Source organism: Neopsephotus bourkii, unplaced genomic scaffold (genome assembly GCF_033783945.1).
Source record: "Neopsephotus bourkii isolate Nb327-2 ecotype Australia unplaced genomic scaffold, CSIRO-AGI_Nbou_v1 NB_1600, whole genome shotgun sequence".
Taxonomy (NCBI): Eukaryota; Metazoa; Chordata; class Aves; order Psittaciformes; family Psittacidae; genus Neopsephotus; species Neopsephotus bourkii.
The window spans coordinates 208229-234403 of record NW_026902076.1 but is presented as its reverse complement, the minus strand read 5'-3'; the positions used below and the strand labels follow the sequence as shown (position 1 = coordinate 234403).

Here is a 26175-nt window from a genome sequence, read left to right as displayed (position 1 = left end):
GGGACCATTATAAGAGGGTGTTAGGCAGTCGGAAGCAACGCACTAGTCCCGCAGTGGTAAAACATTTGACTGAGGAAAGACCCCAATGCTTTTGAACAATAAGAGACCTCATATGGGGAAAACAGCTGGAAAAACAAAACAACACGAAACTCAACTTCGGCAAACAATTCACAGGAGAGCTATACGGGCATACCAGGAACGCTGAGTAGACAACAGCCTCGTCGTTTCTACCCTCGCCATCTCGTAAGGCGAAACCCCAGCAACAGGGAGCACGCCCCGATCCGGTGCGAGGGAGCGCGCTGCCGCAGGCTTTGTCAAGTTTCCAAGCCACGGGACAGCCCTGCGAGCCGGGCAAAAGCGCGCCGGGGTCAACGCTGCCGGTGACGGCCGAAACCGGACCGGGCACTAGGCCTCAAGCCCCCTCGTAGATACCTGCCTCAGGGCGGGAGACGGGACCGCGCTGGCCGGGGGGGACGCGGCGAACCCCCGAAGCGCAAGAGATGCCGCAGGGGGATAGGAAGGCGATCGGGCCGGTGCGCCCCGGCTCCTCGCAGAGAGTTCAGCGAGGCGGGAGGGAGAGCAGGGGCCAGGCGGGGAGGCTGAAGCCCATCAGCAGCGCCTGGGCGCCGGGTGCCACCGCAACCCTCCCGCCATGAGAGTCCCCAGCCTTGTGGGGACCCCGCGGCGGTGTCCCTCGCCCTGTGAAACACCCGAAATGCCTCTCACACTGCGAGGGACCATCGCAGTGTCCCTAGCACTGAAGGATCCCGCACCACCCCCAAGCCTGCCCCTCAGGGTACGCACAAGCCAGGCACCCCTCCCGCCTCAGGAGGGCTTCCCCCGGGCTGTACCACTCCCGTCACTCACCCGGCCCCACGGACTCTCCGGGGGATGCGTGTGCGATGTGTGTTACCGCCGCGAGTCGCTCTCCCCACCTTTCCCACACCGCCCCCATACCTCACCGTACGTGGTACGGTCCACCCTACCTCTTGGCGCCCTCACTTCACCCTGCTTGCGAAGCCGCGGTCCCGGCGCCCGCTGAGCCGTCCTCCGCGAGTGGCTGGGGGGGGAGCCATAGCCGCTGCCTTATCCTCCCACTCCGTCCGCCCTCCTCTACTCCCCCCCCCCCCCGGTCCGGACACAGTTGGTTTGTTCCAAGAAGCCGGCCGGTCTTCTCTCCTAAACCGCTGGGTCTCTCACGTCTTCGGCCATTTCCGACCGAACCGGCGGAAGTTGCCGAAGTGGTGGCGGAACTTAACGGCCTTATCCGAAAGGTGGGCGGAGAGAGCCGAGCAGGCGGCGGAGCGAGCCGAAGGGCTGAGGGGTGGGGAGCAGAAACACGGAGGAGGAAATTCGTAGCTCGCGAACCTGCCGGGGAAAGCCGAAGCTCCCTCGTTCTCCTCCGTCTCTAGCACGGAGAAGGACGCAAACCGTCATGGGCTCCCACCGTTACCACTCGCCCTCTCCCGGCTCTGAGGAAGGGTAACAAATCGACGGGCAGCTCCGTCCCTTTAAATAGTGGAGGAGGCGGAGCGCTTGCTCCTTCCCCTCCGAGAGCCCGCCCGCCTGCCACTGCGCAAGCGCACCGGGCGGAGGCGCTTTTCCCGCCTAAAGGTGGGCACGTTCCTTTATAGTGTTCTGCTCTGTCTCGCTGAGGTGCTGCCATAAAGGGCGGCTTCACCCGGGCAGCCACAGCCAGGCGTTTAACCACCCGTAGGAATGAGGCCTGAGGGCGTGAGGTACGTGCTGAAGGGATTAACAAGGTGTAGTATGCGCACAGACCCATTAACCCCTGATGTGAATTCCTTCAAGGAAAAGTGAACTGAGCGCTTCCTGGGCTGGGTCATGAGGAAACCACTAGATCCATGGCAGTGAGTCACAGAATGGTTTGGGTTGGAATGGACCTTAAAGCTCATCCAGTTCCAAACCCCTGTCACAGGCAGGGACACCTTCCACTAGACCAGGTTGCTCCAAGCCCTGTTCAGCCTGGCCTTGAACACTGCCAGGGATGGGGCAGCCACAGCTTCTCTGGGCAACGTGTGCCAGGGCCTAATCACCTTAACGGGGAACAACCTTTTCCTAATGCCTCATCTAAATCTCCCCTCTGTCAAATAATTTCCCTTGTGCTGTCCCTACATGCCCTTGTAAAATGACTTTAACTCTGGCATTCTACGGCAACAACCAAACAAAAAGTTAACCTGGCTCTAAACTGTATGTAAATAACATTTATCCACATGAATCAATTTCAAAACTTTCATATTGCAATCCTCCTGTAAATTTCAGTGACTGTTAAGAAAAAGACACAATCCAAAGCAGGAAGCAGCAACCCAGCCTGGTGACAGCCAAGCAAAACTCCAAGTGGATCTTGGCAATGACTGAATAATGGCACAAAATACCAGTGCTGCCTCTTTGCTTAAGGCTCCTTCCCCTTCTGAGCCCCGCTACAGTAAGGCATCAGCTGCATTTCTGTAAAGTTCCCTTTAATTCCTTGAGTGTTACAGCTAACCCTGCTTCCCCTTCATCTCAAAACAGATCCTTTGAAGTTTTCCAGAGATACCCAAGAAAGAAGACACATCCAAATACCTAGACTACCCCCAAACTCCACCCTGGAACAGATGGTGAGCTTATAAACAGAGAAGCATCTGGTAACCACTGGTATGAAAAAGCTGGCAAGCAACAGCTTATTCTGTTCTACTAAATATTCTGTAGTTTGAGCTATATTTAAACAGGAGTTAAAAAGAAATAATCATTTCATTTGTGTATAGCATAATCCCAAAACACCTACATAGTGTAACTGCAGCATAGCTTGGGCACTACACTCTTGTCTATTAAAAGCACTTTTATTTAATTAAGCATTCAGCACTGTCTAAACGTAAATTAAAAGTGACTGCAAAACAAGCAGTTCGGTGAAGTACAAAAGCATCATTTTAAGCATGTGCTTTGTTGCATCAGGCTGCTGGACTCAAGGCTGAGAGTTCCCAGTACTTCAGCTCACCCTTGAGTCCATGCACTTTAAGGGGCCTTGACAACAAGCCCAGGTTGCTAACAGTGCTTGAAAAGACAGAAGACCTGGGCAATGCAGACTCCACTTTCAGAGACCTGTGTGCTTAAGCCAGCTGTTCCGTTGGTGCCCAGGTTCAGTTACCACAATGTAAACTGGGGATAATTCTTCCTACATGACTATAAACAATCTGAAAACCAATCTGTTAGGAATTATAGTCCTCATACAGTAAAGAAGGCTGGTAAGCACGTACACAGGTGGTTAAAAAAAAACCACTCTCAAAGCCCGAAACCAGAGCCAGACCTGAGCATGCACACCACCCCATGATAACCCCAAATCCGCTTCCAAAACTCTATTTAAATAATCTTTTGGGACACTGCTCTGCGGTTCCTTCTGTGAACTGAGTGAATCATCTGTGTTTGCTAGAAATCCAAAGCGATAGCATGCATAAAACCTTCGTTCTGGATTAAAGTCACTTTGGTGAAAGACTGTAAAAGGCTGTCTGCTGGGACTGTGTTAGAGGTCCACTGGAGACCCCACCGCTGGATTTGGATGTGTGCAGAGAGCTTTGAAAAATTACTAGACAGAGAAAAAAATAATACTAGGAATTGAATGATAAAGGAGTCTTAAATTCCAGATATAGAAGGAAGAACAAATACTAACAGCAGGCCCTGTAAGTCTGGGATGTAATAGCCGACAGAATTCTTTACAAAATAGGCACTGAACAAACGAGAGGTGATTTGTCTCTAGACTTTCTGCAAACAGTGAGGATGTTGTAATAAAAGCTGCTTGTGATCACTCAATTCAAGCCTATTTTTCACAAATTGGTTCAGTTTAAGCAAAATAAAAGCAGTTCTTTAAGGTTTTCAATTTCAAAAAGAAAAATCGAGGTAATTGAAGAAATGAGTTTGATAAGCTGATGGGGTTGAATGGCTGAAAGGCTCCAATGAGAGGACCTTAAAACCAAAGGGGAAAAATCATCTGCCATTTGCATCATGAATCTAGAAGGCAAATAAAATAGCACACATAAGGAAGCTGAAGATTGGAGATAGTCACAATCAAGACCCCAGATTGAATACAGATGCTGCTTTGCAGCTGAGTAACAAGGATAGTGTAGAATGTAGGGGCAAAGGCATTGTGGGCTACAAGACAGTCTCCCTGCAATTGCCCAGCCAGGGAGAAATCAATCCCACAGCTCAGTGCCCTCTGTTCAGGCTGCTGAAACATCAAGTCCGCTAGCTAGTACTTCTAACAAGTCTACACAATCCCTCAACTAATAATGTTCACAATAAAAGCCATGAAATGCTGGAATGAACCTCCTCGTCCCACAGCCCGTGTTTGAAAGTGCCTATGTGCATCTGTGATTTTCTTCTGTAGCCACATGGCATCTCATTGTTACAGCTTGCTTCAACTGACATCTTTCCCAGATCATGGAGACCTCTACAACATAATACCTCTGCTGAAGGAAGGAGGGCTAAAGACAGCAGCGTTCAGGGAAGCCACTGCAATCAGCTTCAGATAAGACCTGAGAACAGAGTCTGAATCAAAACATAAAAGGCACAGAAATACTCAGTGTAAAGTGCACCCTGAGATCAAAGATTCATTGTGCTAAAATAGCTTGGCACTCATCTTTGATAAAATAACTAGGTTCTTTTGACAAAAAGGCAGTTGGTCTTCTTTATTGTGATTTTAGCAAAGCGACAAGGAATCTGGGACTTTCAGTAAAGGGGGGAAATGGGGATCAATAAAGAGAATGGTGAGATCGATAATAATCACAGGTGTCCATTAAGTGCTGCAGGTTTTTTTGAAAAGCAGAACTACAAAGTTAAATAATAACTAATAATTGACATAGTTTTGAGCACAATCTATTTCAAGGCCTAACTTTACTATAATGTACCCAAAATGCTTTGAATTTTAAAAAATATATATCTAAGTAGTACAGGCCTGCTGCCAAAATCGACCACTAAAATAGGGAAACAGTTGCCAGCTGCTTCTTTTTCCCAGTGCAAAAAGGATACTTCCTTCCTTTTGTAGGTCACTCAATTCAGTTATTAGTGCATTAGACACAGAGAAACCAGCTTCAAGCTGAATCATCATGAAAATATTTATCAGAATTACAACCTTGTATGTTTTTTCTCATACCTGCAGGATTCTTAAGTGTATTTGCAAAAGCACAGGAACGGAAACCCAGAGTCTGATCCCCTAATACTGAAGTCAACCACATTGCGTAATCTCATTAATAAATTTATCAGGCTCCATCTTCACAGTAATTGGGTTTTTAGCCCCAGTTGCACAATTCCCATTATGAGGCTATTCAAGAACCTCCCTTAGTTTGAAGCCATTCTGCTCATTTCCAGCCTAAACTTACTCAGAGCCATTTGTTCTTGTGCCAGAATTGTCATTTAACTTAAATAACTCTTCCCCCTCTGTGGTATTTATGCCAGTGTATTTATAGAGAAGGAATATAATTTTTCTCTGCCTTTTTTTGTCACTGGCTTCCCATCCAGGCTCCCTTTTTGTGAACCATCTCCACTGTTCTCCAGATCATTTCCAGCGGACACCCTCCCCTGCACCTTTTACAGTTGAAATCAATCTTTCTCCTACATGGACAAGGAATACATAGTACATTTTAAACAATGCCTCACTAAAACCTGTTGTGGTAGCATTCACATTTCCTTGTCACTAGTGGAAATAACTTGGTTGACTAATGTGGTTCTATTATGTACCTTTATCAGCAGGACATGAGAATTACCCTATGATTGATTAATACATTCCAATTCCAAGACAGAAGCCCCAACTGTCTCTCAGAGCGTACATTAAAAAAAGAACTTGCATTTGCCTACAGGCAGATAGTCCTAAAGTCATTCATTTTTCTGATGTGTTGTCCTGTTTTTCCCCTTTTGGTGACACCTCTAAATCCCATTGATTTCTGCTGTATCATTAGTCAATACACTGATTAACACTGGTCTTGAGATCAGTTCCTGAGGAACACTTGCTAACTTGCCCACCAATCCTTTTTCAACTGTCCTACCTTTTCTCCTGTGACTACAGGATTTATTAATGCAAAACAGAGAGCAAAATACTTCAATTCTGATTGACTTAAACTGTCTTGCTTTGCATTTTTGTCTTTTTTTTTTTCCGTAACAAAAGGCTGACTTTTGCTGGTGGAGCACAATAAAGGCATATTTCTCCATAAATCAGGCCTCTGGCTAAACTGGAAAGCTGTCCTATTTTTACTGTTGGGCATTCATAAAAACTAATAAACTATGCAAGTCAACACATTTCATGTTAAAAATGGTAAATGAAGTTTCTTAATGACTAGTCTAACTTTTTAATTGTACTTAGGAGTTGACACAAATTGAAAAAACAATTAGAATGCAGGAAAAAGGTACATAAAACTTGTAGTTAAATAAAGTTAAGCTGAATGTGCTGAATACATAGTTTAAATTAAACCAAACTGGTTTATTGTACAGAGGAATTCTGCAGCCTATAAATAGAACCAATTTCTATCTATTCAGCATGTCGTCAGGTTCTCAGAACTTGAAACAAAATTTCTATTCTCATGCAAAGGAAGAGCGGATGTTCCACTTATGAATATGGCAAGAACTAATTCATTAAACATTTAAACACAGATCACTTCTGCAGTTCAGTTGCCCACGCAGCCATGCCTGTAGCGTGTGGTATTAGCAGGATGAAGGAAGCTCAAAATCAGCAAGCAAAGGTGGGCTAAGGGGAGCAGGACTGCTCCTGCTAATTGCAGTCCTGCCTCAAATGTTGTGAAAGTATATTCACAGGTGTAGTTTTGGGGCAAACTGAGCTGATGTAGACTGTATTCATTGCAGTCCTGTGAACTTCCATGGGCATTTGCATTTGCAGTGTTGTTTCTTAGCACTGGTGATAGCAAGAATGAATCATAGAATTACAGGTTGGAAAGGACCTCAAGGATCATCTGGTCCAACCTTTCTAGGCAAAGCATGACCTAGACTAGATGGCCCAGTACCCTGTCCAGCCAGAGCTTAAAAGTGTCCACTTCCCTGGGGAGTCTGCCACTTCCCTGGGGAGATTATTCCAGTGACTGGTTGTTCTTATGGTAAAAAATTTTCCTCTTATGTCGAACTGGGATCTCCCCAGGAGTAACTTATGCCCATCACTGCATATCTTTTCCATGGAACTCTCTGTAAAAAGGAGTCTCCATCTTCTGTATAGCCACCTTTTAAATACTGGAACATGGGGATAAGGTCTCCCCTGAGCCTTTTTTCTCCAAGCTGAACAAGCCCAGCTCTCTCACCCTTTCCTCAAACGGGTGCCCAGTCCTTGGATCATCTTTGTGGTTCTTCTCTGGATCCTCTCCAGTGGGGACCAAAACTGGACACAGTATTCCAGGTGTGGCCTGAGAAGCACTGAGTAGAGTTGGAAAATGACATCTTTATGTCTGCTGGTGATGCCCTTGTTGATGTTCACCAGCATCCTGTTGACTTTCTTTGAACAGAACTGCACACTCTGTTCAATTCTATTGAGCCTGCATCCCCCAGGAATCCCAGGTCACTTTCCACAGAGAAGCTCCACAGCCAAGTAGATCCCAGCCTGAGGGATTTGGACTCCATACAGAGTAAGACAGTTCAAGGAACTAATCAAGAACTAAGTCTGCCAAAGAAGGTGATTTCTCTTCTGTTTTTTCCTAAATGCAAACCCATGCATTCAGTGCTGGGTGACAGCTGTGCAAACATTGGCTTCTTTAATTTAGTTGTCATTCATAGATCTCCTTAAAAGCAGATCTGTAACAACCAAGTCAGTATGGCTGTGGTTCTCAGCAGAGATGGATGCAAGCTGCTTGGACCTAGTGAAGGAGAGGACCGTGTACTTACACAACCCTGCGCACACACTGTCCTCCTCCTATCCCTTCTCTCCCTCCCTATAAATTCATGCCTACATGCACAAACTCTGCAGAAACACACAGCCCAACACAGCACATCAGTTTGAAATCTCATCAGCAACAGAACCAAGCAATGAAGCTTTTTATGGTGCAAGCACAGAAAAGCAGAGGTCAATGAGAGGGGCAAACCAGATAATGAACATGGAAGTACCTCCAGCTGGAGTGGGGAGGGATTTGATCTACCGTAGTATGTACGCTGCTATGGATCAGGAATTCTTGTCGCCAGTAATCATTACCTCAGTCTGAGCCCTAGGAAGTCGCTTCAGCTTCCTTATCGATAAAGGAACTAATGACATTCTCCAATTCTTCCTCATTCACCTTGTCAGTTCTGAAGTGCTTTGAGATCATCCTACAGATGACAATAGTGCTTATTCAGTACCAGTACTGGCTCCCAAGAGAGCAAGAACAAACAATAATATGCCCTTCTGATTACAGCAATGTTCTACTAAAACCACTGTGTATATGGAGTTGTAAATTCAATCAAATTTAAATAATAAAAACCTTCCCTTTCTCTCACCAGTGACAGAACAGTACAACCCTTTGCCTTTCTTTTTCTTTTTTTCTTTTTTGTAATTAAAAATAGGTTGAACTTTAGGAGTGTTATTGCACCACTTGAAGCAGTAGAAGAAGTGGAATAAAGTGCATCATAAAAAGATGCCACTGGGATCAGTTAAAGTCAACAAAATTGAAAACATTTAGAAGGAACAAAGCCAAAAGCACAGAACCAGATTTAAACGTGGCATATGCTGTGGCAGGAGGCCAGCGGAAGGAGAACTTGCTAGAGGAGTAACAACAGGGAGAGCTCCCTCCTGCAGCCCATGGTCCAGGTATGATCAGCCAGATAATCAGGTGTCATGAACTAGTGCAGCTGGGATAAGATCAATGAAGGAATGCCTATTTCAACTTGCTGAAACTCCAGCCTTGCATATCTGAACTCAGCTGTAAAAAAATCTCATCATATTAAGCCATGCCGTTAATAAACTTTGAGCTGTTATACACCACTTGCCATCTTCAAAGAGCTTTAAAACCTAATCCTCGCCGCCACCTCCTTAGGAACTGTTTATAAAGACGGAAAAAAAGTCAAAATGGTGAAGTCATTGGCCATGGCTCCTAAAAGGTTATTTTTAAAACCATCCAAGCACAAGGCAGAAATTCAGAGATCCCAGTCACAAAGTCCCTTCACCAGGCAGAATTTCCCCGTGTTTCTTTGAAAGCAGGAGACATCTACACCCTAAAATATTTGCCCCCAAACCTGAAACCTCATATACAGATTTTTCTCAAGTGGATGTAAGACTGATTTTGTATCTTCTCTGCACAGGCAGTGATCAGCAAAGCAGCAGAGGAAGTAAAATGGGTGAAGTGATGCTATGATGGAGATCAACAGGAAGTTTTGGCCGCTAACTTGCATTTCAGCTGATGTGGTTTAACCAAGGGAAACAAAGGACAAAAAAGGCAGCTAAGCCTCCTCACTAGAAGGTCAGTAAATCACAGTTCCTAAATTCTTTTCTCCATTTCAGGTTTTTTCTTCAGGGAAACAAAATTACCTTAAAATTTACAAGAAAGCTATAAGTACAAAGTTACTAATGTTCTGCTCAGCAGAGATCTCCAGAGGAGTCTAGAACTAAAAGAATACTTTAACAAAATGCCAGAAATAGGAATAAGTTACTGAAGGGAGAATAAACCCAACACACTTGTGTTTTTAAGCACCTCAATAATGTTATCAATAAACCCAGATGCATCCTTTCCACAAATGCAGCAGTGACAATTGATTCAAATAGATGACACTTCTGTAATGTGCCTATTTGACTCTCAAGCTGAAGCAGATAAAAATTCAAAGATTTGACTTCCTTGGTATTTGTATGTTAATACACACAGCTTTAGGGAAATTGTTGCGACTCAACTTACATTTCATTCTGCACAGTGAGTGACATTCAAGTACCTACCCGCAAGTTTCATAGCGCTCCCAGTCATAGCGTTCACATCTCATAGGCTGTCATTAGCCTGATGCATTATCTTTTTTGGAAAAAATCTGTCATGAGCACCAGGCTCCCCTTGGTTCAGACAGGCAGGAGTAGAGCTGACTCATCCTCTTTTTCCCTTTCATCCTGATTTGTATTGTCTCCTTTTCAATTTAGTTTTCCCATGTTATATAAGGAGACGGAGACGGAGACTCCCTTTTTTACAAAAACCAGAAAGATAAGGGGTGATGGCACAAGTTATTTCTGGGGAGATTCCAGTTGGACACTAGAGGAAAATTTTTCCCAGAGAGAACAACCAGCCATTTGAATAATCTCCCCAAGGAAGTGGTGGATTTCCCAACATCAGAGACTGTTAAAATCTGGCTGGACAGCATGCTGGGCCGTCTAGTCTAGGTCATGCTTTGCCTAGAAAGGTTGGACAAGGTGACCCTTGAGGTTTCTTCCAACCTGGTATTGTAGGATTCTATGAAGGGGTATGGCTACATGTATGTATAATATGTGTGCGTGTGCAAAGGACAACAAGAGAAATGATGTGTTTTGAACCTCCACCTATTCCTCTTACAGTTCCTGTTTGCTTCCTCTCCTTGGAGGTATTTTATTATGAAATTCAAATGAGTTCTCCTTTCTATTGCTTTTTTTGAAAGAGAAAAATAGGACATAAAGCCAGGCAGGAGGAAAAGTTCATGATCTGGAGTCCTTGGACTTGCTGAAGTTTCTTGCTGTGTTTCTACAGAAAGTGGGCAAGCAGCTCCACCTCGCACCAAGCCACTGAAGTTTCTCCACCACCAGCCAGTTTTAACTAGGGCTGGTTTTGCCCAAACCACCACCACACTTAAACTGAAAACAAGTCTGACTGCAAATAGAGACCTCCATTCACAGAACTGGGGTCTACCAAGGCAACAAGGGGACCATGCATTGGCTCCAGTTGATCTTATGACTGAGTTGGAAGATCTCTCCCTCATAGAGACTGTCTGATATCCACTCATGCAGACTGGAGCTGCACCTCTCCCCAAGGCTCAGTAAGTATGTGGGCTGTTTCTTGTGCCTGACTGTCTGTTTTACATTAACTTATGCAACCTCAATTACACTTGCAGTCCTGTATCTCTTTGTCAGGCTTGACTGAAACAGGCCAACAGGTTCAGAAGTGATTGGGTTAAGCAAACATGCATATATGTGGAATGATAAGAAACCTGGGTGAGTCTGAGTCTCATTTTGCAAGAAAATGACACGGATGGATGATCTTTAGGGCAAAACAAGGGAGTGCCACCCTGGATCCAAGCAGAGATCCTAAGTAGTGAGCTATCCACAGTGAAGAAACCAAAATGTTTAGGTGTAGCCACCTGGAAAAGTCAGTTATTTGGATGTACTCAGTAATAGGTGAATGTCAAAAATATCACATTCATAAAGAAACCTCTACCCCAGCTTCTTTCTTTAAGACTAATGAAGGGCTGCATCAGCCAGCACTAGAACAACACTAATCAAGGTCTCAGAGCAGCTGATGCCAGACAGGACCACCCATAGTAGAACTGGAGGTTGCACCAGGCTCCCAGAGTGCTTCACCAATCAGTTTGGGGTCAAACTACAGAAACACAGGGAGAAGAGAGCTGAGATGAGCCAGAAAAGGCCCATCCCTTTGTTTCACACTGCACAAAGTTTAACTTAAATATTTTTTTTTGCAGAAGTCCATCCAAGGTTCTCCAGGACCTCTTCAGACTATGGTTCAGTCAGGCTAAGGTCAGTGGCAAACCACGTAAGAGGAAAAGGTCTAATTCATTAATCCCTTTAGTTCATTAAGCCCTCCCTTTTCACCACCATTGTGATTGTTTTCCTTTTAATAAGGTTTGGAAGAGTGATGAGAGATGCACCATTTGAAGTCTTGCTTTGGCATCAAGATTCAGGAAGCCCTGCAGTCATGAGAGTGTCATGCAGTTTTCACAGTCACAAGGCTGTCCTTCACAGCAAGGAAAAAGCACAGGAACCAGCACTCCTTCTCCAAGCTAGTGCCAAGACACAAGGAGTCGAGAGATTTATATAAATTTAACAGCAAACAGCCTATACTCAGGTAACAACCTACTTTGCACTCACAATTTAGGATTACTACTATGCATATTTCCTCATTAACAGTCACAGGGTGAGAACTTGTATTTGCACATGTGACAGCTGGTTGTATGCAGCTAATGGCCAATGCCCCCACCCTCCCCTCCCACAGTCAGCATGGCTCGATGCATGCTGCAAGTCTTCCCATGCACAAAGTATGCAGAGACAACATGAAAAACCAGGGTCGCTAGCGGCAGGGCATCACTGGTCTGGGCTGTTCTCCAGTTGGGCCTTCAAGGCAACATGAAACACAACAGATCAATGAGCAGAAAAAGTCCTCAGGTGGCCAAAGATTCATTATAACAGGCAGAATCATTCCCTTCATCCTCTCTCCAGCCCCCACTTAATTGAGTAGCCTGGTAAATTGATGAATTACAGTTAAATGATCTTGCTGTGATGCCTCATGCTGATGAATGAAGAATACCCTGCCAGAGTCTTCTAATTTCAGGTGATGGATTTGAGTTCCTTATGACTGACAAGCTCAGCTATTTTCACTCTTAATCTTGATATTATTTGATTGAATAAATGCAAGGTCATAATTTCCGAGGTGGATACAGTTGTTCAAAATACCAGCAGCCCTCCAATTACTTTTAACTGCATAAATAATAAATTAAAAAAAAAAGGTGAAGAATATTCATATAAGACAGCTTTGTTGCTGGAAGATACCAACACCCAGAACACAACTTTGCTAGAGCATGAATGAGCAACTGTGAAGTTACATTTGTCATCTCACATCCCTAAGCTATTGTCATCCATCCCTCAAACCTCAGGGACATGGACCCCTGAGGACTAACATTTCTCATGTTCAGTCACAAACAGAAGATTTTTGTCTTTTACTGTGTTAGAAGTTTGATAAGAGGCAGCTTGGCTGAATGGGGGTGTTTTGAAGACATGGGAAGCAGGGAAAGGAGAACTATTAATTTGCATCATTTTTCTGTCAGCACACTCACTTTTATAATAGGGAGGACCTTAAAACTCCCACATTTGAGCCTTAGTGAACAGTTTGGGACACAACCTGATTTTTCCTTCCCATTTTCTTTGCCCTCAAAAGGCACAAATGGGAGCAAAAACTTCTCCAACTTGGCTGCACAGAACTTTCACACAGATCTCTGTACAGCATCAGCTGGATTGAAAGATGTTGTGTCATGCGTGAAACATTCCAGTGCTTTATTGTGCAAGCTCCTAATTATGAATATCTCGGCTCCACATTTCTGCAGCAAGATTTATGATGTAGCTTAGGGTGGTGGATTTGAACTAGTTTTCCCTCAGATCTATGGATGGGGAACCACAGAAATATTTTTATCACCTCAATTTCTGTAGACTCCGATGCAGAAAAAAAGTAAGGAAAAAACAAGCCCCTCAAAAGAGGAATCTAGGTGAAAATTGTCCTTCTCTGCCTCCACCACTACCACAGTAGCATAAGTGTCTTTTAAACAACTTCACAATGTCCCCTGGGGACAATACAGCCAAAGCTTTGCAAAATTGCAATGCTGTATCTGTTTTTAGGGGATATAAAGCACATGATTTCAAGTCTCATTCCTTCCCACCAATGCCTCCCAGAACAGGTCCAAAAGCGCGACTGCAGCAGGAACAGGACACAGATGGTCCCCTGGGATCAGAAGAAAAGAGGCAGCTGATGCAAAAGCCAGTGGCCATGCATAACCCTTGTGGAGGGAGCCAGAAGCTGCCCCCATTGAACAATAGAAGGAAATGCTGTCACTGAGCTGACTGTGGTCTGTGCCTTCAAAACCAGCAGTTAGGGATGGAAAAGTCTTGCAAAGGAGAAGCAGAAAACTCCTGGGGATAAAGGGCTTTACTCCTGCATATGATTTTCCCAGCAAACTGAAAGGATAAAATTTTAAGTCTGGAAATGAAGCTGATTTTGGAGGTACACACATGGTTGGAAAGTCAAATGAAGCTAATTCCCCTTCCTCCCCAAGAGCATGGTACATTGGAAAAACCTGTACAGTAAGCAACCAGTACCCAGATTAGTGGCACACGCTGCTCTTACTGGTCTAACGGGTTGACACAAACAGCTTGTGCTCCTGAACGCAGTCATATTTATATATTCGTATATCCATGTGTGCACATATAGACATGCTGAATCACTTTTTCTGCAAATCTAAAAGAAAACCCCATCTTTTGCCCCCAGGATGTAGGATTTTAAAAGAATAATTTATATGTGCTATTGCAAAAGTTGCAATAAAATAAGCACTGCTGGTGCCAGTGAGTTATAGGTGCTTGCTACAGGCGGGATAATGGGCTTTTACTGTGTTTTGTTTCCTCTGAGGTAACTGCATTTTTATCAGGAGGTACAGGATATGAGGCTCTGACACTTCTCTCTTCTGATTCATACACTGGAATAAAGCAGACATTTGATGGGATCTGCATTGCTGACTCAATCATGTATCTTCAGTGCAGATCTTGTTAGTGCCGGGAAAAAGGATTTGGAGTGGAAAGTGCTCTTCTTGCCTGCACGCAGCCCGCAGTGCAGCCGCAGCTTTGCTGTTATACCTCAAGACCTCACCAGTAAAAACAGGTAAATAACTAGAATAAATGCATTCCTGCCTCCATCCCACATCCACCAAGGCAAGGGTTTCAGCTGGGTTTCCCCACCCAAACCTGGCAAAGCAAATGCAACAAAAAAGTATTTCCAACTGTTCTGCCTTTGGAATACATTTTAAATTAAATAAAAGCAAACCTTGCCATGTCTTCTCCCTGTGCTTTACACCCAACCAGCCTCAGGAAAAGGTGGAAGACAAACATTTTCTTGTTGAGGCTTATTCTACCTCCAAGTGGTTGCTTCCAGTCCGGATTTATTTATTGGGTTTTTTTTAAGTTTGAGCTTTGGCACATCTACTATTTATCCTTAGGGGGAATAAACAAGAAGTGCAGCAGCCTAGCAAGTAATGAAACAGGTTCTCCTCCAACTCTAAAAGTACAGTTGGGACTATGGAGGTGACACAGAAGATAAATTAGTACCTTAGAGGATGCTAATCACACATGGGAGCGGTGCTTTCCAGCAGGCAGGCAGTTTTTTTCCTCATCTCATGCCCTGGCAGCCCTTGGCAAATATTCACAGCCCCACATGCCAGACCCAGCATGGGATTTCTACTGGTGTTCTCTTCCTGCCATGCCTGTACCACCCACCCACAGCTGCAATGGATGTAGCTCCTCAGCCTCTTCCCTGCTGTGCTCACAGAGCCAGAGGGACTGTGACGTTTTCTGCACTCGAAGTGGGCCATTTAGCAAGAATACACATCTGCAGCTGCATGTGTGGGTCTTCGTACCCATAGCTGACCCAGTTTAGGTTATCTCATGTTGGACAAAGACAATACTGAAGAGGACCGGCTATACCTTATATCCCTATTTTATTCATCAAGGGTCCAAACAGGACCACAGGGTGTGTCAGACTAAATGTCTTCATTGCTGTCCTGTCTCTGGTGGAGACACTGCGCAAAAAGGAAGAGGAGCTTGAGCCTTGTACATCCTCCCAACCCAGCCTGCTTTTGCACATGTAGCTGACATACATGTTGTCCACACTCTGGAGACCTTTGGGGTGAGTCCAGAGGAAGCAACCCCACTGGCTGGTGAGGCAGCCCAGGCCATGCCAGATGTCAGCTCCTGCTCATCCACCTGGCCTGCAGCAACAGCCCCACCAAAACCAAGACCCAAAGGAGCCAGAGGATTTACAGCAAACAAGAACAGACCTGGGGTTTATGGCCTCAATGCCCAGTGCCAGGGTTAGGCCTCCTTTCCAGGGAAGTCGTGTCTCATCAAGCACAAGCCTTGGCTGAACGCTCACCCAGGCTGAGGCACGCTGAAAGGTTCTTCCTGGTGCAGCTTGGCTGGTGACTAATAACATCCCTGTAATCACCTCTTCCCTCCATCACCCCAATTCTGCCAGCACCCACGCATCTTGCACAAATCCCATTGGATTCTCTTCCCTCTGAGACCCCACCACTCTACCAAATGTTGTCAAAACTGAGTCAAAGAATCATCAGAGATGGACAACAAACAGCATCTCATTAAGCCTCCAGGGTTTTGGGAACCACCTCCAACTATAGCCACCACTGACATCTCCAAGTGTGCACGTACCTTCAGGTGTACCAAGCGGCAAACCCTGCCCATGCCTGCTAATGGTGGCAATTGAATTCACTTTCGCAGCTCAACAGTTGCTGAATTTTCCCCATTCCAGTTCATTTTTACTGTTTTATTAATCAAATACAGAAATTCAGCTTTTCTATATGGCACTACACAGTCATTAAATAAAATATAAACACCTCATCTATACTTAACATCAGGTTTGATCTTCACTGTTTTCACTCCCCTTTTCCAAGGTGATTTGCAATTTCTTTGGTTGCTTTTTGGGAAAGTAGAATGTAGGGGATGGCTGACTTACTGCTTAATCTCATTTTTGATCTATTATTAAAACGCCTTGCTTTCTGTTCTTTTTTCCCTGTTTTTACCCTTTCTCTAGGAAGCCAGAAGCCCCAGCAGAAATTACAGCTAGGAGGAAAGGTGAAGTGTGAAATGAAAGCTGAGAGAGAAAGAATTGCTTGGGCTTTATTTTCTCAGCATTTTCTCATTTTAAACTATAAGGAATCTCTACGATGCCAGTTAAGTAAAAGAAAATATGTGGAAAGTGATGAAAATGCAAAGTATTGGCCCCAGTCCCACTGCTGACATACGTGGCCAAACCCTCTGATTGAGGCTGGCATGTGTGTCCCCATGGGATCCCTCCTCAGACTCACTTTTCACATACAGACGCACTGACATTTCCTCACCCTTTTACCAGCGTTAGTAATTCTCCAGCAAATCCCCAGGCTCAGGGAACAGTGTTTGTGTGCCATTAAGCCATTCACTCTGCTTTGCAAACTGATGCCACAGCCAAGACTTGGTGAAAGTCCAGGACAGGACCATAGAGCACGAGGCCAGTGGCACTCACAACATGCAGGGACATCTTTTCGTTTTCTTTAAACCATTTTTACACAACATCTTCCAAAGGTTTGACAGGACCGTGGCAAAACATGATCCCTGCAGGGAGTTTATGCAAACCCATAGCACACAGCTGGTTAGAGAGCGCTGTGAAGGCGCAGCAGCAGTTAGCGCCTGCCGCCTTTGCTTCGGAATGCTTTTTAATAGCTTTCTGATTATTTCATTACTTTATCCTCCCACGTTGCTGAATAACAGTGTTTATGTCTGCCCTGCAACCCAGTACATGACCTCCCCTGCCCCAGCTCGTGGGGACAGGTTTGGTTTCAAGCTAGCAAAGCCAGTCCAAGAAACAGATTCCCAGGTGGTTTCTTTACCCTCTGCAGCCACTTTACCAGAGGCAGTGCTGGCAGATGGCTCAAGCTGAACCAGGAGAGTTTCACTGAAGGAATTCCCACCATGAGGCAGGAGTGTAAGTCCAAAGCTATCTGTAGCATACTCTGAAGGTGAATCAGCTTGTTCCTAAGGCTGTGCTAGAGGTGGGTCAAGATTCACAGGGGCCCTGAACAACCTGCACCCATCTTGTGCTTTTTCATCTCCCCTTTTGCCACAGTTTGGCCCCTTTACATCGCTGGAAGTGATTCCTCCTCCTGCTGTGCTTGCAGAAATAAGGAGCTTCTCCTCATTTGGCACCAGGACGTGCTTCCACCTCCCAGCCAGATCAGACCAAAAGCAAGCACTGCTTTGCTGCCAGCTCCCACTGAGAGCTGGATGTGCACCTCGCTGCACCAGCAGCTTGGCTGTGAGCAGATGATCTCCATGTGAAACTGCGATTCCCAAACTGGGGTTGCAGCTTCCCCCTTGAGCCTCTCTGCTCCGATGTCTGAGCTGCCCCAGGCTCTGAAGGCTCCAACCTCCAGCCAAGGTTTGCATGGAGATCACCCCTTAACAGCCCTAGGGAAGGGCAAATGCTCACTAGCATTTCCTATTAATTTTCTATCATAAACATTGCTTTATGAACTAATAAGAAGAAAGCCAGCCATCCTCTACCCATCAGAACACAACCAAGTAAGAGTCCCACACACCAGTGCTATTTTTTGGACGGAAAGCACAGGTTTTAAGTGCCTCTATTTTAAAAGAATGGCCCATGCAAGCAGCCAAAGACTTTGCAGCAGAACTGGGCAGGTTCAGACCCATTTAGAGGAAAAAGCATCCCCAGGCCATGTTCCGTGGTAAACTCCTGTGTTTTTTCCAAGGGAATATGGGAAGAGCAAGGAAGAGGCATGCAGCCCAGAGAGCAGTTGGGCAAGATGCCACCATCTCCTTCTGCCCCAGTCATAACTCAATGTCCCAGGACCTCCTCTCTGATAAAAGCCAGGGTATGGGAAAGAAATCATCTTTGATTTCCATTTCTTAATGGCACATCCTGAAAGAGCCATCCCTGGGTGGGAGCAGTCAGCAGCTGCATTCACCCCATGCAAGAGCCACCAGTGGCTGCCTCTTCTCTACCATTTGAAAGGCCACCGCGACCCTGTCGTGGTCCTCCTACAAGTTATCATACATCATAAAACCTTCTGTTTGATATGAGATAGAAGGGATGGATTTTGTGTGCTTAGTGAAGAGCAATGAAGCTGGTGAAAGGTTTGGAGCACAAGTCCTTTGAGAAGCAGCTGAGGGAACTGAGGTTGTTTAGCCTAAGGGGAGACCTTATCGCTCTTTATAGCTACCTGAAAGGAGATTGTAGCAAGGTGAAGGTCAGTCTCTTCTCCCATGTGACAAGTGACAGGACAAGAGGAAACAGCTTCAAGTTGTGCAAAGGGAGATTTAGATAAGATGTTAGGAAAAGTTTCTTCACTGAAAGGGTTGTCAAGCATTGGAATAGGCTCCCCAGGGAACTGGTGGAGTCACCATCCCTGGAGGTATTTAAAAGACATTGCAGATGTTAAGGGTCTTTTCCAACCTGAACAATTCCATGATTTTATGATTTCCAGCCAGCTGCTCCCAGGACCCACCGGAGAATGACCAAAGATATAATAAAGCTAAAACCTGACACAGGACTGGAAATCCTTTTCTCCATCCCAAGGAAGACCAGCGAAAGAGAGAAAATGAAGGAAGCAACCATGAACCTTCGATTCCAAATCACTCAACAACTACAAAATCCTTTTGCGGATCCCCAGTGACCAAATCTCAGCTGCCACAAAAATCAGTGCTGGTGACATGAGAGCAGAGGTTCCCTCACCTTCATTAATTTTTGCTGGATATGATTGATTCAAGTTTTTGGGCAGCAGTAAAGTTGGAAAAAACAAGTTCCCAGCAATGAATATCTGCTAAAATAAACAGAGCTGGATGTCACCATGATATGAGGAGCATATGTGCCACTCCCTTTCTCTGTCTCCAGCCTAAATCATAGAATCATAGAATGGGTTGGATTGGAAAGGACCTTAAGATCATCCAGTTCCAACCCCCTGCCAGTGTCCCTGCCATGAGCAGGGACACCTTCCACTAGACCAGGTTGCTCCAAGCCCTGTCCACCCTGGCCTTGAACACTTCCAGTTCCTTTAATCATCTGATAAGAAAGCAGATGAAACGTAGGTGCCAATGCCTAAAGTACAGGAGAAACGCTGTTACACTGAGAGAGAGGGAAGGGTTTTATGCACAGTGCAGGTTCCCATCCAACAGTCATATTTCTGGAGTGTTTTGGGTTTTTTACCACGTGTGCACTCACATTTCTGTATAAATCAGTGCATGGGAAGTAAAATTGGAGGTGACACGACCGAATGGAAAAACTTGGGTTCTTCCCCAGCAGGGCCCTTTGTTCTCTCAGAGAGTTCTGATTTCCCAGCATCTGTGGCTGGTATAGGTGATGTTTTCTTTTCTCTTGATATGTTTTTGACTTCTTTATACCAGTCTTCATGCTTTGGGGGAAGGGAGGATGGCAGTGGAATCAACCCTGTCAAAAAGGTTGACATTTTGTAGCAGATAAAGCCAAATGTAGACAGTTGCTTTGATTTGGCTTTTTGCTGAATTTTAGGGGAGGGAGGAGAGGATTTGGGCTACAGGGAGAAGTTCTTCCCTGTGATGGTGCTGAGGCCCTGGCACAGGTTGCCCAGAGAAGCTGTGACTGCCCCATCCCGGGCAGTGTTCAAGGCCAAATTCAACAGGGGTTGGAGCAACCTGCTCTAGTGGAAGGTGTCCCTGTCCATGGCAGGGGGTTGGAACTGGATGAGCTTTAAGGTCTCTTCTGACACAAACAATTTTATGATTCTATGCTAACATTTACAGCCCCATATAAATGCTATATAACAGCATCTCCAGCCCTGAATCCACCTCACCCCTCGGTTCCCACACTCACTGGGATGCAGGTGGGCTCCACCTCCTTGACCCAGCCAGTTCTGCAGCAGTGGGCATGGGCAGAGAAATATCTCAGCAACTTGGTTTTTTTTAACACCCCTTCCAGGGACAAAAAGTAACACTGGCTTCCCTCATGTACAGCATCCTCTACCTCCCGAGCTGAGCAGCACGAGCCAAGAAGCTGGCACGCATCCCTCGGCAGAACACACAGCTCCAGCTGACACACGGCCACTGTCAGGCCAGCCATGCTCAGATTTCCCGTATCTGCAGCATCTCTCACCTTGGTTCTGAGCTGCTTTGTGTGGATGGGGCTGGAGGAGAAGCCCTGCAAAACCCCTGCCCACAGCAACTGAGATGAGAAACACCCAAAGGAAAAGCCTGCGGAGACAGAGGACAGAGCAGCCCCCATAGGGAGCGAGCTCTGCAGAAAGGAGCAGAAGTTTTTTTACTCAGCCACTGAGACATGTTTGAAGGGGAAGGTTGGATGTGGAAACATTTGTGGCCGCAGGGAGCCCAGACTGCCCAGAGCAGAGCGGAAAACAAAGAAACCCAGCCCCAGCATGATGAAATACAAGTTTATTTGCTTTAGCCTGTGTCCAACTTCGCTCCCTGGCACAGACAAATTTCTTTAATGCTGCTCTAGCTGAGGGGTTTTGTGCAAAACTGAAGTTTTTCACCAGCCAACTGACCCAAACCACAAGTCAAGGGTGCTGGTGAGTCCCAAGCACCTCCAGATCCACCACATGAAGAGGGAACCGGGCAAGGAAGTGAAGCTGGAGCATCCTGACTCCTCCAAGCCCTTCTGCTCTTCCCATGCTCTTCTGGTTCACATCCTGGGATGAAGAGTTGAAGCAGCCACAGCCAAACGATAGAGAGGTACCACTAAACCAGCAGCAACGGGCATGCTCGGGCTCAAGATCCCTCTCTAAGGAAAAGCCCAAGCCATTCCTCTACTTTCAAGGGCCATTCACCTCCTCTCTGGCCATCCCAGGCTCTCCCTCCCGGCTGGGATTTCTCCTTGTGGCACAAAAGTCCTTTCAAAGCATCCGATTTTCCTTGCATCCCCCGTAGCCCAAATTCCAACACTAGAAAGCAACTTTCACCAGGGGCAGGGAGCTCTCGCCTGCTATTTGAACAGCTGCTTCCACATTAAGCCTATTTTATGTGGCACCATCCCGGAGATAAGACAGAGCCACGGCCAGGACTTTCACCCAAATTTAGGGGGCTGGGTGACACACCAGCCCAGCCAGGGCTCACCCCACTGCCCATGCTGCTTCCCCAGGCCTGAATGTGGAGGGGAAAAGGCAAGTGGGAGGGTGATAGGTCCTCACCAGCCAAAAACCATCCTGGCATGGGATAAGGCTGCTCCCTGGCAGAGCCAGAGGCCCCCTGCTAGGCTGGGGGAAGGGATTACAAAGTACAATAAAAGCAAATCAATCAATTGAAATGAAAGAAAATAGTAAAATAATTAGAAAAAATAAAATAATTAAAAGTTAAAATAAAATAAAGTGAAATTAAATGAAACATGAAAAAATGAAAAAGATAAAATAAAATAAATGGATAAAAAATATGAACGGAAAAATAAATTTAAAAAACCCAAAACAAGCCAACATTAAATTGAAATAAATAATAAACGAAATTAAATGCAATACAATCAAATGAATTAATCCCCCCGAAGTGCCCGCGCTCGCCCAGAGGGCGAGGGACGGCGCTTACCTGCCGGCGGGGTTGCGCGGTGCTCCGCGGTGCTGCGCGCTGCCCTGCGGCCGCAGCCCGGCGTGCGGAGCGGAACGGAGCGGAGCGGAGCCCCCCGGCCCGGCTCGCTGCATTGTGGGAAGCGGCGCCCAAAACTGGGGGCGCGGTGCCCTCTGGTGGCGGATCATGAGGACCTGGGGCTCGAAGGGCTCCCGTGTCTGGGTGTATGTGTGTGTATGTACGTACGGTAATACATACGCACCCGCAAATCACTGCCTAGTCCCATGTGCCCCCCAGATCTCTGCCATGCCAGTGCAGCACCCTAAATCTCTGCCTGTTCCCAGGCACCCCCCAAATCTCTGCCCAGTCCCACACAACCCCCCAGATTTCTGCCCAGTCCCAGGCAGCCACTCAAAAGCTCCCCCAAAAGGCATCTTCAGCCACCGCCGAGAAATAAGTGCTGTGAGATGCAGTGGTTTGGAGAGGAAGGGGCAGAGGTTGGGGCACAATGGATTTTCATGGCTGAGGGTGTGAGATTCGGCGGGTTCCCCTTGTTGTGGGAGCTCACTCATTAGACATAAGTATAGATTAAAGTATAGCTCTAGAAACGAACTAACAGCTATGCTGCATGCACCTATGGGTGCTGCAGGGGGATATGGGGCCAGGGTGGCTCTGGGGTCTCTAGGTCAAAGCTTCGACTCTTCCTGTCCTTCTTTTCCCTCTCTCTCTTCTGCCCTAGGCTGCTCAGACGGGCACCTTTGCTGGGTTTCATACAGCTGCTTGAAGTGAAACACTGGGGGTGTTCCCTGGGTCTGACCAAGGACTCCCTTACAGGAAATTTGCCCTATAGCCAATATTCCTGGCACTGTTTTCTCCAGCCTCAGGTGGCAGCTTGGACACTGTCTTCAAAGGGGCCAGTTGCTGCAATGTACTTCCTGGCTTTGGAGCGCCCACATCTGGACAGACCCATGATGAACAGAGGGACAGGGCAGAGTGAAGGCACTGAGCTCACGGAGGAGCGGCTCCTCTCCATCACTTGCCACTGGGGCAGCTCCAGAAGTACCCAGAAAGAGTGAGTTTAATCTTTTCCATTTGATTTTAATCGTCTCATCAGTGATGGGCATTGATAGCACGGCCGGCTAAGAGGCTTACATCTATTATTCCCAAAGGATTATCTGTTTTGATCTGAGGAGGGAGGTTGCACAACACAAATAGCCTTGTGTCAAACAATTCCTCCACCATCCTTAGGCAGACATGGTGATCCCATGTGGACCCTATAAGATAGGAGGTGCCCTCCCAACAGCCTTGATGGGACTGTACGGGGTGCATAGTCATGCTGACGTGTGTGCACTCAGAAGGTGCTAAAATATCAAAACCTGACCCTAAAAATGCTCAGGGACAGAGGGGTCCTGTCCCAAAAGCTTCTTGTCGCCATGTGACACACTGAAACAGTCTCTCGGGTACAGGGGCATGGAGGGAGGTGTGTTGGGATGGGTCAGGATGGGCAATGTTCCTCCAGCCTTCGGGGTGCCTTACAAACCAGAGATATGCTGCAGGACCAAGTGATTCCCATGGGGACGCAGCCATCATCCTTACCCTCTGCTGCCGTGCCCATGGCCATGTCTCCCACCCCAGGGTGTTCCGGTCCCCAGCGCCAGCACCCTCCCGTGGCGGCGGACCCTGTCGTGCCACTGGCCCAGCCAAGGCCACTGGCGCCTCCGGTGCCACATGTCACCGCAGCCAGGATCCCAGGGCTTGCACGGGGTGGCACTATTGCATTAAAAATCCCGGCTGGCCTCTGGGGATGCTGTTTTGGGAGATGATTCCCCGCAGCCCCAAAGGTTCCCCCCGGCCTCCCCAAACCCGGTGAGTGCTCAGCGTTGCTGGGATGAGACCTCACATTTCCCCCGTGGTTTCCCTCTTCCAGGACGATGGAGGGGTTTCTGCCCTGGGGTTGCAGTAAAAAAGCCACAGTGGGTCCTGCCAGGTTGCCCTGAGCAGCACCGACCCCACGGGCTGATGTGGCTCAGGATGCTGAGCAGGATGAACGCTGCAGCTTCTCCCCATAACGTCCTTCCATGACCTGCCTGGTTGGGTCCTACAAAGCCATTTCCATCACTGCACAGCTTTACCATCCCAGGCTCATTGTCTTCACTTAAGCAGGCAAGAGCTCAAGCTCTCTCAGAGTCCCACTCTCCTTGACATGAGCAGGAGCATCCATCTGTCCTTGTGAACATCCCTGTATCCACAGGAGCATCCATTCATTCCCATAAACATCCCTCTTTCCTTAGGAACATCCCTCTTTCCTTTTGAACATCTCTCCCCTGCCATGAGCATCAGGTCCTCCTCACATCAGGTCCTCCATCTCCACAAACATCCCTCCCTCCCTGCAAGCATCTCTCCATCCTGAAGAGCATATCTCCTTCCTCATGAGCATCCCTCCATCCGAACAAGCATCCCTCCATCTCTACAAGCACCAATTCCTCCCCACAAACATCCCTCCTCAAGAGCATACAACCCTCCCTCCCTGTGAGTGTCATTCCATTGCACAAGCATCCATTCCTCCCAGGAAGTATTCCTCCATCCTCATGAGGATCTCTCCATACCTTTAAGGATCCTTCCAACCCCATGAGTATCTATGCCTCCTCCTGAGCATCTCCCACTCCCTGTGAGTATCCCTCCATCCCCACATGGCAAAGCATTCTCCCTGCACCCAAGGTTCTTCCGAGAGCTCCTTCATGAGGCTCCCAGTTCCCCATCACCCCAGGAGGCAGGAATGGGCTTTAAGGATGGTTTGTCCTTGTGGAAACAGGGCAGAGGAGCAGACAAATATTTCCCAGCAAGTTCTGCTTACAGTGGGAGCAGAGGAGAACAGGAACAGGGGCTTGCCTGAGCTGGGAGCTGGGCTGAGCACTCGAGCTTGCAGGATGCTGCAGCTCTTTCCCAGCTCCTGTACCAGCCCTGATCCAGCTAATGTGATTAATGCAAAGCCCCAGAGGGGCAGTGTTGGGAGTTTGATTTACTGCTGCTCGAGGAGGGGATGAAGATGGCACCGTGTCAGCCCCAGTGCTGCCGGGGCCGCAGGGCTCTGCTCCCCCGAGCTTTACACAAAACCAGGGAAGTTTCAGCCCTGCCAATCACGGCTTTTCCAGCAGCAGCTGCTCTGGAGGGATCAAAATCCCTCCCTGGAGCTGGAGGCAGAAATGCCCCCACAGACAGGCCGAGGGGTCACTCACACACAGTGCTGGGAGGTCAGGGTTTTGGGGTGACCCTGCACCTGTTAACGGCAGCAGCACTCAGCACCTCCTCGTTGTGCTGCTGGTGATTTATCGCAGCTCCGGAGGCGAGGCTGTCACTCCAATTAGCGCCGGGTCCCTTCACCCCGCTCCCAGCATAACGAGGTTTGGCAGGGTTCAGGGGTTTTGCTCACAGCTCAAGGCACCCAAAGGCCAACATTAACCCTTTGTCTGCCGAGCCGTGTCCGAGCAGTGCTGGGCGTAAGTTTCATGGGGCTGCTGCCAAGCTGAGGTCCCAAGTTCGGGTTGAGCTTTGCTGGACAACCAGATGCTTCGGAATTGCTTTTAGGGAGAAACCAAGTACAAGAGAAGATTTGCAATATGAAGATGGCTTCTTGGTTTTGACAGGGTCCAAACCCTTGGTTAATCCCAGTTTTTATTGCTCTTAAGCTGTGCATCAGTGCCACCTTCCCCAAGCGCTTGGCATCCCTGGGGCTTGGGGACCACCATGCAAGGGAAGAACCCCAACCCCATCATGCAAGGGAGAACTAGCACAAGGAGCCAGCTCCTCCTTAGAAATTAAAACTGAGGAGCAAGGTTTGCTTCTGTCTAATCCTGCTTCCAGCAAGTGAAATATCCACTGCAGCCAAGCAGATGTTCCATGTCTTCTGGCAGGGGCCAAGCCTTATCTGATGGCAGCGTTTCCATGGAAGAGCTCAGAGGGCTTTGAAGGCATCCTGAGAGCTCAGTGGAGGTATGTCGGGGCTCGTTGTTTCTTACAGATTCCAGGTGGGATTTGTAGCTGGATTATGTTGCAATGTAGGGCCTAAGGGATTTTTTTCAGCATATTCTCCCAAAGGCAGGAACCTCTGCACCAGCACTGGGCCAACAGACACGAGAAGCAGCGGAGGATGTGTCTGAGCCAAACAAGATGGAGTTAGAAAGGAA

The 26175-nt window shown here is 47.1% G+C and overlaps 1 protein-coding gene and 1 long non-coding RNA gene across 10 annotated transcripts in view; one reads left to right on the top strand and one right to left on the bottom strand.

Annotated features, from left to right (window-relative positions):
- Positions 1-22076, bottom strand: part of EXTL3 (exostosin like glycosyltransferase 3) — a 154647-nt gene extending 132571 nt beyond the window's left edge. For 5 of the 9 annotated variants that reach the window (XM_061372152.1, XM_061372150.1, XM_061372151.1 and 2 more), the window contains exon 1: positions 987-1398. The gene's annotated coding sequence lies outside the window, so the exon portion shown is untranslated. Of the gene's footprint in view, positions 1-867; positions 1399-22012 lie in introns of those variants that run through there. The other 4 variants (XM_061372154.1, XM_061372157.1, XM_061372158.1 and 1 more) reach the window with 3 other exon arrangements.
- Positions 8327-11109, top strand: LOC133222446 (uncharacterized). Its single transcript, XR_009728292.1, has 4 exons — positions 8327-8761; positions 9253-9410; positions 10558-10932; positions 11027-11109. It is a non-coding gene; the product is annotated as an uncharacterized LOC133222446 (long non-coding RNA).
- Positions 22077-26175: the final 4099 nt, after the last annotated feature.